Source organism: Alexandromys fortis, unplaced genomic scaffold (assembly GCF_014885135.2).
Source record: "Alexandromys fortis isolate MF-2015 unplaced genomic scaffold, M_Fortis_MF-2015_v1.1 scaffold_20, whole genome shotgun sequence".
Lineage (NCBI taxonomy): Eukaryota > Metazoa > Chordata > Mammalia > Rodentia > Cricetidae > Alexandromys > Alexandromys fortis.
In genome coordinates, this window is record NW_026067903.1 from 5,778,681 (window position 1) to 5,790,923 (window position 12,243).

The window sequence follows — 12,243 nt, forward strand, 5'->3', positions numbered from 1 at the left end:
GTGAATGAAGAAAGAAAACTCCTGAAAAGAAGCTGTGTCTCCCCAGGCTGATTGACAGATTAGATTTTCAATTCTGTGGAGGCGCTGGAATGTTGCAGGTCTAGAAGTTAGTTGCCTTATCTTGGGTTAGTTCTAGCCCTCAGGGACAGCCATTCCTTGCTACCTGTGTTGGAACTAATGTCTTGTGACTAATAGATCCTTTTAAAATCTATTAATCTAGCAGACGACCAGCCTCCCTTAATCCAAAACCAAGAATGTCAGGTTGCATCTTGAGCCTATAGGAAAGCTTCCCCCATCTCACTGTCCCTGCCTCTGATGGACCCGCCAATGTATTTCATATTTGCCTTGATTTGTGACTTTCTTTGTTCTGTAAAACTATAAGAGTTTCATGAAACGGCTTCCACGTTGGAACATGGAATTTTGGGTAAACTAAATCTCTGTTCCCAGGCCATGGCCACTCAAAACGGCCCCAGAATAAACTCTTACTCCCTTTAAGGTGAGAGTTGCGGGTTTTGCATATCTACGGGTACTATTGCTGTAGGGATTGTCTTCTCCACTCTCCTTAACGATGCTTTAGCTTTGCCTTACAGACCTACAAATGGCTCAAAATGGGTCGCTATGATTCTTCAAACACTCGCTCAGAAAATTGTGCTTATGGAAATCTGTTAAGAAAAGGCTCCACAAGCAAGTACTGCCTTAATGTTTGGATATTAAATTATGCTTTAGATTTTAAAACTGAAGAGCTGGGCAGATCGTTGACATTTTATAAACATACTGTTAATCCTACCATTTGAGCAAAAGACCACTACCACAATTTAAAGCCAAATTTGAAACAAGCCTTAATTAAAAACTGGCCAGGTGGATGGACTCTGGCCAGGTTCATTTCTGGGTTCCCAGAAAATGGCCACGAGCCACATTTTGCAGAGGCTTGAAAAGGTCACCCCACAGGGTCACCGTATTTTTCATCAGGTTCAACTCGGGCAAGTACACATTCTGATGTATTTCCTGCCCACGTAACTCTCACCCACACGTGTTCAAGCATGTCTGGTGTAGTTGGGTCAAAAAGAAAAAAACTGTTAGAGGAACAAAAGCGTGTGGTTTGCTATCTCCCACAAACAACAGCCTCCAGCATTTCAGGAACTGTTTGTCCTTGAGCAAGGGGCTTGCTGAACAGAGGCGATCTTTTGTTTCAAGGATCTCTTAGGCATGATAATTAAAACTTAAAACATCACTTTTGCTCTCACAATACATACATACATGATGGCTTATTTGTGTGTGTGTGTGTGTGTGTGTGTAATGTGTGTGGTAGTAGACACGTGTATGGAAGTCAGAGGACAACTTTTGAGAACTGGTTCTTTTCTTCCAGCGTATAGTTTGGGGATGGGGCTGAATTCAGGCTGTTGAGTGTGATAGCAAGCAGCTTTACCTGCCAAGCCACATTGATGGCTCCATTTCTTGGTTTTTTGGGTCAAGAATGTAATAAAAGATAACTAACGTTGGAAATCACTCTGTCTCCCGTAGAGAAGTCTACTGTATCCTTAGGGGTTCCGTTTTTTTCCTTCACGTTTTATTGCCTTCGTAATTTAAAAAGTAGTGAAAGGTTTGATTCTAAATCACAAATCATCCTCCTGTAGAATTATTAGATCCCATACCTTTGGCTACACAAATAACAGCTTCTATTCACCCCACCAAAACCGAAACAAAGTCAAACAACTTACATCAGTCACATTTGCCAGTGCCACAATCAGCCTGCTGTCAGCCTGCAAGGGCTGTGGGGGTGACAAGAGCAGGTAGCCAAGTGTCCTCCCCCAGTAATCTCAATAAGCAGGTTCCCCTTCACTTCCACCCCATGCTCCCCCCCTCCACCCCCAGTTCCTGGGACACTCACCACAGCCACACAAGTCACTGTGGTAGACTGGGGCCCATTAGATTCACATGACTATAACACACATTCTGATGAAAATGGTAGACATTACTTGAATTGTAGAAAGCCAAAGGTGAAAAAGTTCAAGGTCGTCTTGTCTAACTGTTTTGATGCCTGCAATCTGGTTGGCTACGGGTGGATTGTGTCCCTTTTGTTTGGCGAATCATTTGGGACAGGGTATTCCTTCAACAGTGCCACAACATAGCTCTGAACTTGGACAGAATTGATTTGGACTTACATTTTGACAAATAGCTGGTGGCCTGCCTTCAACCAGCAAATGACCACTGTCACAGAATACCTGTGACTGTGTGTTCCTGAAGTAATGCAATGCCTAAAGTGCTGAGTTGACCATCCATAGTCTAGATCACACTTCCAGATCATCCTTTATCCCTACTGCCCCCAATCCCAGTCCTCCAAGAGAGACTAGCCCTTAGAGGCCTCTCTCTCTGAGCAAAGACGCCTTTACTCAAGCCACCCTCTTCATGTCTGTGGATTGGCACAGCTTGGGAGTAACAACCCATTGGCTCCTGCAGAGAAGTCTTCCCATGGAAACCCGGGCCTGCCTGCCTGCCCGCCCCACCTGCCCAGCCTCAGAGCTCAGTTAGTCAATACTAAACTCTCGGTGACAGCCTTCTGACCCTGACAACCCTTCCATGGTTGTTTGACCTTTGAGTTGTTTACTTTTCTGGTTGCATGGCTTTCCTTCTTCTTTACGGCAGTCAGTCCCCGACACTGCTTTTGGACTCATGGCTTTAATTAGAACCCTTGGTAGGGATGAGAGGATGATAAATGAAATGAAGGGGGAAATTCAACTTTCCAAACCCAGTGGAAGCAGAAAATATTAATTGAGGGAACTGTGCGTATGTATGAGGAAGAATCTGAAAAGAATTAAAATAGAAGCACAACCCTGAAAGGAAGCAGGTTTGGGGGACACTAAGGAACTACATCAAGGGGCCAGCCCTGCTGAGTCTTTGCTAGAACTCTTGGGGAAGGCACCTCAACTTTCAGAGCCAGCCTTGAGAGACTCAGTGGGGGGTGTGGGAGGGTGGAGTCCAAACATTGGTTCTGTGCCTGTTTCTCCATTTTGGAGTAGATTCCATTCCTAATAAACCTACTACCATAAATTGAAAATATCATAAGTTGGGAATACATTTGATCTACCAAGCTGACCAGAAACCATAGTTGGGCCACCCAGTTCACTGTAGAGAGTTGAATTCCTTTTATGCCGGTAGGGTTGGTGGTGAGCTGAGGTTCTCGCTGTCTGTTGTTGTCTGGTACCTGAAGGAAAGCCCAGGAAAAAGGTTCAAATTCCCGGTCCACAGTACTGTTCCTACTCAGTGCACTTGACTTTTGTTGCTTAGGAAAGTTGAAAAATCCAACATCAAATCGTCAGAAGTCTAGGGATGCCTGTGCTGTAAAGTTGAGTTCAGTATTCATTACTGGGGAAGACAATGAGTTCCAGGCTCTGGCCAGCTCTTCTCTCAAACACCGCTCATAGGCATCCATCTTTGACAGTTACAGAGTTCATTTCTACTTGAGGGAATTAACGTTATGAATAATAGCTATAATTTGTTGATTGGCAAACAGCATTTTAAGTACTTTAAATCCATTAGCTCATTTAATACCGAGAATATGTCCGCAGGGGATTGGGGGGGAATAACATGATCATCCTCATTTTATAGAGACATAAGAAGGGGCTGAGACAGAAGAACAAGCACATTCCTCCTCCTTAGCATTTTTCCTTTTAAGACAGCATCTCAGGCTACCCTTGACCACACCATCTACTTCAAAATAGCCTCAAACTCAAAATCCTCCTGCCTCAGCTTCCAGAGTGCTGGCTACATCTCAGTCTTAAATGACATGAAACTATCCCGCTTCCTGTTTGCCTTTTGCCGCTTCCTTACTAAAAACACCTTTGAGATGCCCCGTTGCTTTTACACAGATCTGGAGCAGCTTAGCCACGTCACACAGAGACAGCAGACTAAGAACGGAACAGAACACAACCTGGTAAAGGTTGTTACCTGCAGTGAGGTTTTGACTACACGGAAATGATAAGTATGAAGGACCTGAGTCTTGTTTGGTCTGGGCAGCCACTTCCTGTGGGTCTCGAGAGATGATGGACACACACCATGGGACTATACGGCCTTTTCTTCTTAGGAGCCTCTACTCCTAGGGCAAGGTCACGGGGTGACCCCATGAGGGCACAGGACGTGGGCAAAGGTTAGAGCTTCTCAGCCTCTAGTGTTCAAGTCCTCTTCTACACCCCTTTCTGAGCGGGAGCCGGAGAGACGAGAAGAGAGCCTCCCTAACCCCAATCTAGGATGAATTAGAATATAACTAATAATAAGAGAATTTCTAAGCTGGGTGGAAAGAAACCTTGCTTTTTGAATTTTTCTTCTAGAATGTTGACATCCGGTGTCTTCCTCAATGGCTCCCTGTCTTAGTCATGGTTGTCACTGATATCATGAAACACCATGACCAAAGCAACTTGGGTTTTTTTTGGGGGTGGGGTGTTTACAAGATAGGGTTTCTCTGTAGCTTTGAAACCTGTCCTGGAACTAGCTCTGTAGACCAGGCTGGCCTCCAACTCACAGAGATCCGCCTGCCTCTGCCTCCCAAGTGCTGGGATTAAAGGCGTGTGCCACCACCGCCCAGCCAATCAAAGCAACTTGGAAAGAAAAAGGTTTATTCGACTTATGCTTTCACATCACAGTTCATCATGAAAGGAAGTGAAGACAGGAGCTAACAGGGCAGGAACCTGGAGGCAGGAGCTGATGCAGACAGAGGCCATGGAAGAGTGCATGCTCTCCACGGCCTGCTTTCTCATAGAACCCAGGATCACCAGCTCAGGGGTGGCCCCACCCACAATGGACTGGGCCCTGCCCCATCAACCACCAATTAAGAAAATGCCCTACAGCCCAATCTTATGGAGGCATTTTCTCAACAGAGGCTCCCTCCTTTCCAATGACTCTAGTTTGTGTCAAGTTGACAGAAAACTAGCCCGCACACTCCCCACTTTGTTTATTAAGACAAGGCCTCTCAGTGAACCAGGAGCTCACCAGTTCATGTAGTTACACTGGCTCTGACCAGCAAATCTCTTCCTGCCTCTGTCACCACTCCGTCACCCCCCCCCCCAGGATCACAGGCAAAGGCTACCATGCCCATCTTTTGGAGAAGCCTCATGCTCCCTTGGCAAGCACTTTACCAACGGTGGCATTGCTCCATCCTCAGATGATTTCTCTTTAAAGGATGGTTTAAAGAGGCAATATCTCATGTTCATTGATAAGCTTTTGGGAGACACTCTGCAGAAAGACCCAGAGGTGGTGGTGCACGCCTTTAATCCCAGCAGTCAGGAGGTGGAGGCAGGCAGATATCTGTGAGTTCGGGGCCAGCCTGGTCTACAGAGCTAGTTCCAGGACAGGCTCCAAAGCTACAGAGAAACCCTGTCTTGGAAAAAAATAAAAATAAAAAATAAAAAGACCCGTCTTCTTCTCAGTGAGAAGGAGAGTGTCAGCTGTGAGGATAAAATGGCACTAGATGAGAGGCAGCTGTGATCCCTGATTGCTGGAGTAGGCAGGCAATCCAGAAACAGACTGCATCACACACGGTGGATGTAAGGTCCTTTCATGCTCACAGAGAGGCCCCCAACCCTAGTCCTCCAAGTCAGCAGTTCTCAGCCTGTGGGTCTTGGCCCCTTTGGGAATCGAACGACCTCTCCCCAGGGGCCACCTAAGACCATGGGAAAACATAAATATTTACATTAAGATTCATAACAGTAGCAAAATTACAGTTATGAAGTCGCAACAGAAATAACCTTATGGTTGGGGGTCACCACAACATGGGGGGGGTGCTGTATTAAAGGGTCACAGTACTAGGAAGGTTGAGAACCACTGGCCTTAGCCATCTGAGGACCCGGGTTCCTTCTTCCTCTGCATCTCCCATCTCTATGTACGACTTTAAGGAGACAGGAAGCTGGGGAGTGACAGGTGGGAGGGATTCGTGTTCACAGGGCAGACTGAAAAGAGGCCTTTGTGACTTTCACTTACGAGCCCTTGGCTCTGTTCATTCCCAGTGCCGCTCTCCCAGCCAGGGAGACAGGACTATGAAGTCTGTGGGCCTGGGAAGAAGAAAGAAATGTGTGAATCTGCAGAAGGCCTCACCCCCACACCATCTCACCTGGACTTCCCCGACTTACTCACAGGTCAACTGAGTACTTGAAACTGAGCGACCTCAGCGCCACCAGCCGAATCTATTAATAGCCATGTGCAGACAATGATCTAGTCGAGGGGGCTGTGCGTTACCGTTACCGTATCAAACATGCTCCCTCTCAAGTGCAGTCAGGCTGGCTAAACTTATGTGATTTAAGTTAGGGAACTGTGGGTGTTCAAAGAGAAAACAGTTCTTATCTGTGAAAGCTCGTGTGCACGAGTTGTAATCAGCAGATGGAGGTCAGCTGCTCTCTAAATACTTTCTTGTGCTACAACAGAACACCTGAGACAGAACAGTGCATGAAGGAAAGGGGGTTGTTAAGCTCACACCTCTGGAGGCAGGAAGACTCATGGAGGTCAGAGGACAACTTTGCGGATTGGTTCTCACTCTCCACCTTGTTGAGGCCAGGTCTCTCTTTCCTGTCGCTACACTAAGAACTCCAGGCAAACCGGCCAAAGAACTTCCAGATTATTCTCCCAGGGGAGTGTTAGAATCAGGAAGTACTCGGCCACGTCAGAATCTGGGGTTTTCCTGTGGGGTCCACAGTGATGCTCAGGCTGTCTGTCAGGCCTATATGTTAGATTTCAATCACTGAGTTGTATCCCCAGCCCTGTGAATAATAAACACACACACACACACACACACAAAAGAGATACGTTTTAGGAAAAGGGAAAAGCATCGCTCTCGTTCAGATATAAAAGTGAAGACATTCAAAGATTTTATTAAACACATCACATGAAGGAGTCAGACAAACGTCAGAATCCTTTGAAAGAAGGAACAACACAAAGTAATTCGAACTTGCTGTCTCCAGGACAGCAGTCTTCAGGCCGTGGATATCAGAGGGTAGAAAGTTATGCCGGCATTTTCTGCACACACCATCGACATCTACACTTGAACCAGACATGTCCTTGCCCGTCCTCTATGGCTCTGAGGCTCTGGGGTCTTTGGCATGAGTAGCTCATGTCAACAGCAAACATCCACTCGGGACTGCACTCACTCAGGGCTTTCTCTGCTCCCTACATGACCTGAGTGTGTGGATGGACACAGACTGAATATACAAGTGTTCTCTAACACAAGGCTTCTTAAACATTTCCCACCATGACCCCTTTTCAATCATGCAATTTTTACACAACTCCTGAGGAACATAAGTATATAAAATAGGCATGCAAATCAAACACTTACCTATAACACACCATAAAGATTTTTTTATAAATCTTTGTGTGTGTGTGTGTGGCATTTATTAAAGACAAAGGCAAACATACATACTTAGGAGTTGGACATATTTACTTTCACAGGAATCTTGGCTGAATATTGGATATTACACGGCATCTTTTTTGTTTGTTTGTTTGACTGGTTTGGTTTGGTTTGACTTGATACTTTTAAGATAGGGAAGTGGGGGCGGTCTCAGATAATCAAGGTTGGCCTTGAATTCCTGATGCCCCTGCCTCCACACCCCAAGTGACGGGATTACAGGTAAGCACCACCATGCTTGGTTCATAAACCATTTTCAATGGTTTTCATAATTAATCAGTATATATTGTATATTAATCAATTATATACCCAGCAGTGATGATCATGTCACTTCATCTCAGCGTGTGGCATAAAATAGCAGAAGCATGTTTAGGACCATTTTAGAAATTCTGTACTAAGCCCGGGCCAAACTTCATTTAATGATTTTTTTTAATAAAACGCAAGTGAGAATCTCAAATAGCAATTTTAACATTAAAACAACAGAACACAATGCCCTCCAAAGGTATTTGATACTTACAAGCTGAGGAATGATGGTAGAAAAATATTAGTCCTTTTTCCCATAATTCAACCATTATCTTTCTATAGAAGCTGAAAACTTTGTATAAACAGTAAGAAAAAAATTCTGAAATTCATAACACACTTTAGGTTCAAATCTTACGTGGTAAGCTGACATGGGCAGTGCCAGGTGCACGTGTGTGTTAAAAACCAAGGTTGCAACAAAGCCATGTGAAGCGAGACAGGAAAGCCCTTCCAGAAACAACTCAGACAGATTACAGCTTTGATTTCCATGTTAATTTTTGGCTATTGGAGTGTTCAGAAATTCTTTACCATTATCACATTTTTTATGGTCACTGCAGTCAGCCACCAAAGTCCACATGGGGGCCATGAACCATAGGTTTGGAAGCCATGAGCAAGCAGATAATTTCCATGTTTCTCAGCTGCGTACGGTGTCCAGATTTGTATTAATAATCCCCACGGATAATTTCTGACAATAAGGAAAGGTGAACATTGGGATGCAGAGTGTTCTACTAAAGTCTTTAAGGCCACCTTGTACCTGAAGGCTGGAAGATGGATGAGCTGGATAAAGCATGAAGTTCTGCACGCTACTTTGTTTGCTACTTTCCAACTGAACTGGTTAACAAGCAGACAAACTCTTGAACAAGAGAGGCTAAGCTAGAAGTTGCTTTCTTCCCACAATCAGGCTGGTTTCATTTCCCTGAGCAGGAAGAATAGTTACAGTTGAGCTGGGTGTGGTGGCACACATCTGAATGGCTGGTTCGATCCTGTGCAGATCTTGTATAGGTCACCACTGTGTCTGTGAGCTCTTGTGTGCAACAGCCGTGTCGTGTCCAGGCAATAGCATTTATTACCTTACCCCCCCCCCACCCTCTGCCTCTTCCATTCTTTCTGCCTCCTCTTCCGTGATGTTCCCTGAGCCTTTGGGGCTGATGTCAATGTCCTGCCTAAGGCTGAGCCAAGGCCCCACCACTCGCTGAGAAACTATTTGTAACACTGGTAAGTTCCCCCATGCTCCAGTTGGTCACTTCGCCCTCAGGTACACATGGGCAGCACTAGTTGGACTCAGTTGGTTAAAATAAATGCATAAAGAAAAAACTATAACAGGAGAGCATGAAGTTGCAAAGAAGATGTAATGAGTGGTCCTGGGGGGAGTTGGAGGTGGGGAGAGGGATGGATCTGACCAAGATACATTATATAAAAATTTCAAGAAATAAATGAAAATTAAATTTTAATAAATAAAACAATAAAAAAGCAAAAAACGAAAAGGAAGAAGGACGGGTGTTGCCAGCTTAAAAAACAAACTGGACATGGAGGTGCATCTCTGTAACCCAGCATTCAGGAGGCAGAAGCTCCTCAATAATGTATAAGAAGATGGGGTGCCTGAACTGCGCAATGTTGGGACTGGGTCTCTCACTAAACCTGAGGCTCACTGATCGTCTACACTGACTGGTAAGTGAGATCCCAGTATCCTCTTGTCTCGGCCTTTCAGTGCTGGCATTAGAGGTGGGAGCCATCGCCTCTGGCTTTTCACATTGGTATTAAGGATCCAAACTCAGATCCTATTTTGCACAGCAAACCCTTTACCCACCGAGCCATTTCTCCAAGCCAAGAAACTTTTATAATAAAATAAGAGGAAAGCAAGACTTCATCATCTTATGTGCATTGAACATGTAATAGCTAGGAGATAGTGAACGAAGTGCTCAGAGCTTTCCTGCACTATTTTACAACTTCCTGTGAAACTGTAATTTTTTAAATAAACATTTTTTTGAAGAATAAATTAAAGTTCAACACCAAGAGAGACATCCATGGATACCACTCTTCCCTGTCCAGCACCATCTGGAAAATCATCTGTATGAGACAGGGACAAGAAAGGTAGAGTCAAGACTAGAGCCAGTACATCTGCCAGAAAGCATCATACCCAAGGAACTTCAGTTCTGAAACCAAAATAGCCTGCACAGGGCGGGGCGCGTAGAACTCATAGCTGGTAAAAGTCGATCTTAGCAGATGGGCTCGTCCTTCTCCTGAGTTTCAGGCCTCTAATTTGTAGGGTTTGTACCTTCCAATATCAAGATAGCAGTGGCAGAGGGCCAGTGTCAATGCCAACTTTCTGGCTTTGACAGTGAACTGCAGTTATACGTGGTGTCTCTCTGGGGAACAGAGGGGACAGCACAGGGAACCCATCCTGACTTTTGTAACTTCTGGGAGTCTACAACTATTTAAAAATAAAAGCTGAAAAGAAGAGCAATGGAAAGCATGGTTGAGCTGCATTTATAGAGTTGGCCTTAGAGCTTTTTCTGTGTCTTGTTCCCAGAGAGGCAGGGCTATGATTACTGACAACCGGATCCACTGCGAAGAATGTGAGTCGCTGAGAAGTTAGAGTATCGTTCCTTCTAAGGACAGATGGACTTCCTCCATGATGTCTCCAGCATCCTAGACGTTTTGACAAGTGCTTTTTCTACCCCCGAGAGAAAGACAAAGCCAAGCAAGGTCTTCCTTCTGTGGATAATGATCAGAATGAGTTTCCAGGAATGGGAAGGCCCTTGTTGTTCCTATTCTTTCTGGGTAAGTGTATCCACAGTCAGCAATAAAAGGTGACATCTTTCCATAGATTCAAGTCCAACCCATCCCTACCCTAGTGATGCACCTTTCCCTTACAAAAAGCTAGGAGCCCAAGTGTTCACTGATCCCTGATATCACGTTCATAGCAACTGAACACTCAATATTTCTGGTTCTGATAGACTTCATCATAGCCAGTCATGGGACTCTGTCAACATAACAGGCATAGTGACTTGAAATGTCCCCTTCCACCCACTCACAGATAGAATGTCCCCTAACCAGCCTTACCCGCTGGTTTTCTGGCTTGTTTGTTCTTTGCCTTGGAAACAACTCTGTCGCCACAGGGGGCAACCCACATTAGGGATGTGAAACGGTTTCTTCGCAGACCAGACAAGCTACTGAGACTAATAAGCAACATTCTTGTCAGCTAATGGCCACCATCTTTTAAGATGCCCTTTCTCTGGGAGATGGGGAATCGTTCTGAGAAAGTCACATTTAGCAACGCACTAAATGTCATTGTCTTAAAGTCAGTTGCTCCAAGCTTTTTAGCTAATGTGTCTGAGCTGCTGTGGGTTCTGGACAAATAGTTTGTCTCAATGATGTAAAATATACACTTGTCCCAGAAGAGTGGGAATGGCAGAAAATATGGATTTTGTTGTTTTTTTTTTTTCAAAACTGAAGCCCTATCTGTGGCTTTGTTCTTAGGTTTAAAACAGCAAGTGACAATTCTTTCTAGAAAAGAAAATGAACAAATTTAGTGTATCCTCAATGGGGCTTAAAATTACTAATGAAAAAATACTTTTCTGTCTTCTAAAAAACTCCTCATTAGAAACTCAATGTGGGGTTAATTTTTTCACTGGAGATATAGTCTTAAAATAGTTAAATTCTTTTAGTTGGATATTATGTTCTGGAAATACATGTAATCAAGACAAGGACACACTCCACCCTAAAACAATTTGCATCTAAGATCATCAGAAAATAAAAAAATAAATAAAAATATATAATATATATGTTTGTACATATCCATATATGCATCATGCAATAGTGACATGAACACTGTGGGTGTAACAAATTACTCTCTAAGTGGATTTAGTCTTCTCCACAAAATGGAACTCAGACGTAGTACTGTTACCTGGACCAAAAACCTATGGCTGCTGTCCTAGTGTTTCTATTGCTGTGATAAAACACCAAGGCCATAAGCAACCAGGGGAGGAAAGAGTCTATTTCTCTTGTATTTCCACATCACAGTCCATCATTGAAGAAGTCAGGGCAGAAACTCAAGGCAGAACGGATGCAGAGGCCATGGAGGAATGCTGATTACTGGCTTGCTTCTCCTGGCCTTCTCAGTGTCTTTTCTCACACACCCCAAACATTCACCTAGAGGATGACATCACCCAAAAGGGCCTGGACTATCCCACATCAATTATCAATGAATAAAACACCTTCCAGAGTTGCCTGCGGGCTACTTTATTGGAAGTCTCTTCTCCATTAAAATTTCTGGCAAGTAGACATAAAAACTAGTCGTTAGTGTGAATTTAATGCTATTGGTCTCCTAAATGGACTTCAAAATAGACTGTCTCCTAAATTCTTGTACCCATAGGCTAGGGCATTATTTCAACTCTCTTTGGGGAAGTTTCTTTTTGCAATAGATGGAGATTAATACAGAAACTCTCAACTGGCTGGTGTTCAGAGAATAAGAGACTGTGGAATGGTCAGCTCTAAATGAGACATCATACCCCTGAAACTCAGGGACCATTGGAGAAGGAAGGGTGGAAAACTGTAAG